Source organism: Macrobrachium nipponense, chromosome 28 (genome assembly GCF_015104395.2).
Source record: "Macrobrachium nipponense isolate FS-2020 chromosome 28, ASM1510439v2, whole genome shotgun sequence".
In the NCBI taxonomy this organism is placed as follows: Eukaryota; Metazoa; Arthropoda; class Malacostraca; order Decapoda; family Palaemonidae; genus Macrobrachium; species Macrobrachium nipponense.
The window spans coordinates 45780990-45788489 of record NC_087217.1 but is presented as its reverse complement, the minus strand read 5'-3'; positions in this window follow the sequence as shown (position 1 = coordinate 45788489).

Here is a 7500-nt window from a genome sequence, read left to right as displayed (position 1 = left end):
AGAGAGAGAGAGAAGAAGATAGATAGATAGATAGATAGATAGATAGATATAGATATAGATATAGAATATATATGTATCTAAATGCAAAAAGCAAAAGTGTCAATACCAAGCAATATTCCGAAGTAGATGAAAGCACAACAAAGCAATTCGGGGCGGAAGCAAAAACAAGGATTAAATATATACATAAAAAAGAAAAAAAATAAACCTTATCTATCTGAAGCATCTCCATCTGATTCGTTTATGTTTCCACACTTCCAATTCAAAACCTCATCTTACTGGAAACTCTTCTTCTTCCGATGAATTCATTTCCACACATTGTTGATTCATCTCTCGTAAGCTGCCACAAAGGACGGACGACAACTTTTCTTTCTCTCTCTCTCTCTCTCTCTCTCTCTCTCTCTCTCTCTCTCTCTCTCTCTGAGCTCTTCATATTTTATCGGAATACGAGATTTGTTCGTCTTTGAAGCAGCAATGTTTCCTCTAGGATTTGCTTTGCACAAAAGGGGAATCCTGAAATCCTTCCCTTCGCCTCAAACAACGTCCTGTTGCGCAACAGAAACAAAGGCGCAGAGGGATCAGGGAGGATTCCTTTTTTTTTTTTTTTTTTTTTTGAACGCGGAATCTCGGACGGAGCGTTCAGAACTGCTGTTTCCTTCCCAATATTTCCTTCTCTGGAGGAGACCAAAAGATGGTGGGAGACTATGTGTGTATATATATATATATATATATATATATATATATATATATATATAGATATATACATACATACATATATATATATATATATATATATATATATATATATATATACATATATATATATATATATATATATATATATATATATATATATATATATATATATATATATATATATATATATATATATATATATATATATAGGGTTTGCTACGTTTCGGCATAGCCCATTTGGCGCTGCCGTTTCGGCTTGGCCGATTCGGCGTCAGAAAACTAATATCACTATTCGGCGTAGCCGTTTAGGCGTCAGATTGTTTCGACGTCTTTGTTCGATTAATTTTTCTAGAAATGCACCACGTCCTTCTGAAACTTTATTCAGAAAAATAAAACAGTAAAAATTTTATTATTAAAAGACTAGTGGAATAATGTCAATAAAAAACTTGAATTGGGAAAAAATATAAATTTTATTTACTAAGAGAATAAAGGATCCTATTAAAACAATAATGGGATAATGAGAGTTAAAAACTTGAAATGAAAATACATTATTTAGAAAAATAAAATTTAGTACAGCTTTTTTAACCTTAGGAATTAATTTTTCATTTCGTAATTATGAGCAATACCCTTCATGAATTCAATAGGCTCTGATGACTCAACTTCCATTACTATTTTTTTTATTCTTTCATCAGCATTTCTATATTTCTTAAGCTTTTTGGGAGGTGGATATCCAGCGATTAAATTTTCTAGAAATGCATCACGTCCTTTCTGAACTTTCCTCAAGGCATCAATAAATTGTTAGTGCGATCTTCATCATTTACAGTGCGTTCATAAAGGTTCCAGATCTCGGGAGCAAACATAGGGTTTATTCTTGCATTTCGACGCCTATTCTGTCGTCCAATATAAGTGTCTTCGAACCAATGGAACAAGGGTATTAGTTCGTCTGGAAGACCCGAGGCTAGTGTATCCATGTATTCGTCCATCTTTTCTAATGGCACAAAGGCGAGCGCTATAATTATTTTAGCCCATAACGCAAAGTCCGAGTCGGTTTTATAGCGATTCGATAAACCCAATGAAACAAGATGTCTGTGCATGTTTTGGGCTAGATGGAAAAAACATCCCTTAATTCGGTGAGGTGGGAAATGCATCCTGAAAGGCATGAATGGCAGCTTGCTCAAAATTTCTGAGAAGACTAAATGCTGAAGCCAGCTTATTCTTCCAAATATTAAAATTCTATTACTGCCTTCTCCTGTGTCTCCCAATAGGAATTTTTCTTCCATACCCAGTTGGGAAACATACAGTGTATAGGACTCGGGTATAACTAATTGCTCCAAATGAGTTGGGTTAGCTGGCGCTTTGTTTAATAATTTCCGTTTCCTAGTAATAAGTTTTCGCATTGCAGGCAAGTCAGGCCCTATGGCTAAAGCTGCTTGAGAGGCGCCAGTTAAACATTCATTTACTACAACGGTTGGTGGCTCCAGCGTTTCAGCACTTCTTTTCTTAATATTTGTTTTCAACTTTTCAACTTCTACTTTTGCAGCAGATGGTTTCATGGCGGGTATGTTGATTTCAACTGGCGAATCACTTTTCCATCCTTCATATGTAATCTTACTTTACACCGATCTTTCTGTTCACATCGCCAGAATTTTAATTCAGAATCACTCTGGCTTGTTGCATCAAAAATAAAAAGGTATCCATCATGAATCACTTTGCTTCTTCCACGTTTTGTTAAAATATCTCCTTCCATTTCGTACAATAACAAAGTAGTCATTTGACGCCTAACAGTCTCTCCGCCGAAAATTTCTATATGCCAAATCGGCTACGCCGAATTGGCCAAGCCGAAACAGCGACGCCAAACGGGCTACGCCAAAAAGTCTCATTCCCATATATATATACATATATATATACATATATATATATATACACACACACACACACACACACACACATATATATATAATATATATATATATAGATATATATATATATATATATATATATATATATATATATATATATACATATATATATATATGTATGAAGACAAGAAGGCAGTGGTACATAAACACAAGAGGGACTGGTACATATAAAAAAAATCTATATTTGCGCCGACGTTTCAAGACACCAAGCCTCCTTTTCAAGGCCGTAATAGAAGCATAAATATTGTAGATTATAGATACAAATAAATTATACAATGATTCTCTTTAAAACCATATGTACGTTTTTATGTACCGGTCCATTTCCACTGCCCTCTTATCTTCGTATGTATGACTGATTAATTAGCTGTCCTGCTTGTATCAATTATATATACATATATAAATAATTTTTTTTTTTGCCACGAAGGAAAAAATGAAAAAGCGAGATAGCCAAGTACTTTCGATCTTGTTCGGACCCTTTACTGAGGCAAACTGATTTTACAGAGAACAACATGGTCAAAAGAAGGCTTAATATACAAACTGACAATACAAGATTAGCAATAAGGGCGATTTTCACTCTACAGAAAGGAAGAGCCGCCTGAGGGTAGCCACACCTTGAAGGATACACGCAGTAAACAAGTAATTCTTCCAGAAAACAGTACATTTTGAAAAAACACGGGAGCTTATACAATTTATTATCATGAATTTTTACACAAATTTTCCCCAAAAAATTATTATTAATGAAAAGACGAAAGAAAATATAAATATATATATATCGAGCAAGAGAAAGAGGGAGAGAGAATATCGACAGAGGGGAGAGAGAGAGAGGAGAGGAGAGAGAGAGAGGAGGAGAGAGAGAAGAGAGATAGAGCGAGGGAGAGAGAGATAGAGATAGAGAGACTCAATATACTATATACATGTGGGACTAATTTATTAGTTGTTCATTTATTTTAAGGTCCTTCATAAACACCTTACAAATATATGGGTCCAAATGGTACATTCCCAGACGAAGATTTAGGTTGTTTTTATTAGTGATTTGTATAATTGCCGATTCCAGTAAATTTCTTGAAACATAATCATTAGATCTAGCAATTACCGAGGCATCACCCCAATTAATACAATGAGATTTTTCACTCAGATGGATAAACAGTGCATTTGAAGTCTGGGCTGTTCTAACTGAATACATATGCTGCTTAATACGTACACATAAATTTTTACTTGACTGACCAACGTAAAACGATGGGCAATCCTTACAAGGAATTTTGTAAATGATGTTATTTGTTACGGGACTATTCTTAATTAGCATATCTTTAATGGTATTGTTATAAGAGAACACTACATTAACATTAAACGATTTAAATATTGATTTTATGGTTTCAAATCCACGAAAATAAGGTAAGCTAAGTACATTTTTAGGCATTTCTTTTTCATTAATAGCAACACTATAAAACTTTTTGTGAGCTTTTTGATAACATAAATCAATTAAATGAGGTGGGTAGCAGAGATCATTTCCTATCTTTTTTATGTATTCTATTTCTTGGTCCAGATATTGTGGACTCGTGATACGCAAAACGCGTAGGAACATAGAAGAAAAAATTGAAATTTTAATATTAAGATGGTGGCCAGAATAAAAATGTACATATGTTAAATTATTTGTGGGTTTTCTATAAATACTGAATTTGCATTGGAAAGATTCTTTATGTATTAATACATCTAGGAAAGGGATGACATTGTTATTTTCAATTTCAACAGTGAATTTAGTGCCATCCATAAAATTCACTGCGCAGATGTTTCATGTGCGAAACGTTTCATTATAATAAACTTCATCCTTTTACAACTCGTATCATGGACACCCTATGAAGATTCGTATATATAATATATATATATATATATATATATATATATATATATATATATATATATATATATGTATATATATATATATGACTGGTAAAAATGTCCTGTTACAACAGAATTCCATCTAATTAAAGGAGCCCATAAAATGCCAAAATATAGAGAGAAAATACTATTTTTCAGAGACTGCTCTCTCTGAAATATAGTATTTTTCTCTATATTTTGTCATTTTTATGGGCTCCTTTTATTAGATATATATATATATATATATATTATATATATATATATATATATATATATATATATCTATATATATATATGTATATATATATATATATATATATATATATATATATATAGTATATATATATATATATATATATATATATATATATATATATATATATATATATATATATATATATATATATATATATATATATTAGATATATATATATATATATATATATATCTATATATATATATATATATATATATATATATGAAATAGAGAGAGAGAGAAGAGAGAGAGAGAGAGAGAGAGAGAGAGAGAGAGAAATGTCAAAAGTTCCCCCTACCAAAGAGAGCATCAATTTACCCGCCAGGTTTTTCACAGTTAGCAGGCATCGAAAAAGTTGGGAACTTCGTAAGGCTAATACCCTCAGTCCACGAGGCTTCAGACCACCAGGCAGGGAAGGATGTGTATAGGTTGAAAGAGTAATTCCTTACGGGGGAGGGGGGGGAGAAAGTTATCTGGGATCATCTGATAGGACCCTGTGAAGGACACCTGACAATATAATATATATATATATATATATATATATATATATATATATATATAATATATATATATATATAAACGAGGAAAATAGAATGATCTGCAAAAAGATAAGCTTTCTTTTTCGAATATTTCTGGATGGATCGTCTCGAGTTGAAGGGATTAATACTCCCTTGAGCTAAAAGAGAGAGAGAGAGAGAGAGAGAGAGAGAGAGAGAGAGAGGAGAGAGAGAGAGAGAGAGATTTAGATACACACGTATATAAATATATGTATTTTATATTCACACAAATGTATATATACATATATATCTAATAAAAGGAGCCCATAAAAAACACCAAAATGTTAGAGAGAAAAGTACTATATTTCAGAGACTGCTGTCTCTCTCTTCAGGTATATGAAATATAGTACTTTTCTCTCTACATTTTGGTGTTTTTATGGGCTCCTTTTATTAGATGGAATTCTGTTGTTACAGAACACTTTTACCAGTCATACATATATATATATATATTATATTATTATATATATATATATATATATTATGTATATATATATATTACTTAAATAAATAAAATATAGAGTATAATATACATATATGTACCGATTTCATATACTCACATAACAATAATATATATATATATATATATATATATATATATATATATATATATATATATATATCACCTAAATTCATTATTCTACTCTCATCCTATTATACACGTCTATCCAGTCAAATAAATTAGTGTTAATGCAAAATTCAAATTCATCAGTCAGTTATAACTTACACTGCTTTCAGAAAAAAATTTACACATTAAAAAAAAACAAGTGCCAAACATTTCAAATTCATCATTGTTATTAAGCAGTCTCCAGACTACAGTAATGTTATTTCCAGCAATCCCACTCAGACGAACTTAATATATATGGTGAGCGGGGCATTTGCATCGGCGCCGCGTGCCGATTTCATTGGATCCGAATTGCAGATGTACTTCGAGCAGAATTGTCTCACTCAATCACGCTGTTTTTAGATGGCTGTATTGAGGAAAAGAGAGAGGGAGAGCCTGCTGCCTGTGATGTCGTCCTTAACACACACACACACACACACACACTCACACACTATCTGTCGTTGCTATGACACTATTTGGTTGCAATATCAGACTCGAGTTAGGAAGCGTCGTGGATATATGCTGGAATGTCTGACAGGTTTGTAAATGTGTTACGTATTGTTACGCAGCTGAATATAGAGGTTATTATTATTATTATTATTATTATTATTATTATTATTATTATTATTATTATGCAGATAATGAACCCTATACATATACTTAATTTACTTCAAGAAGCTTCCAAACAATATGGTGTTATTAAAAAGATCACAGATCATGAATGAGAACATAAAGAATATTATTATTATTATTATTATTATTATTATTATTATTAGTTATTATTATTATTATTATTATTATCATTATTATTATTATTATTATTATTATGCTCTATCACAGTCCTCCAATTCGACTGGGTGGTATTTATAGTGTGGGGTTCCGGTTTGCATCCTGCCTCCTTAGGAGTCCATCACTCTTCTTACTATGTGTGCCGTTTCTAGGATCACACTCTTCTGCACATTATTATTATTTATTTATTATTATGTTATTGTTATTTTATTATTATTATTATGCAGTGAATGAACCCTATTACATATACTTAATTTACTTCAAGAAGCTCAAACAAATATGTGTTATTAAAAAGATCAAGCCATCATGAATGAGAACAAATTTAAAGTATTATTATTATTATATTATATTATTATTATTATTATTATTATCATTATTATTATTATTATTATTATTATTATTTATTATTATATTATTAGTATATTATTATTATTATTATTTAAGATGATGCAACTTCCAAAATATATGGTATTCATTGAAAGGAGCAAAAGAAGGTCGTGCGAAATACAGAAATAAATACAAATTTAAAAATAAACAATTAAACAAATTAATAGATAAAGATATAACGGGAATTTTTTTCCTCCATATATGAAAACTTTAATTATGCATCCTAGGAAATACAGAAAGCAGATAACAGTTATCAAAAGAGAACAAAAATAAATCATCATGTTTATAATTAGATAGCTAACAGTGACATTTTTCACTTTTTTTTAGTTTATGCAGCCATTTACTCTCATACAACTTTTATAGCCATATCTTACCCTTTTCCGCTTACCTTTACCTCTTTTCCCTGCCCCTCTCTTCTTTCTT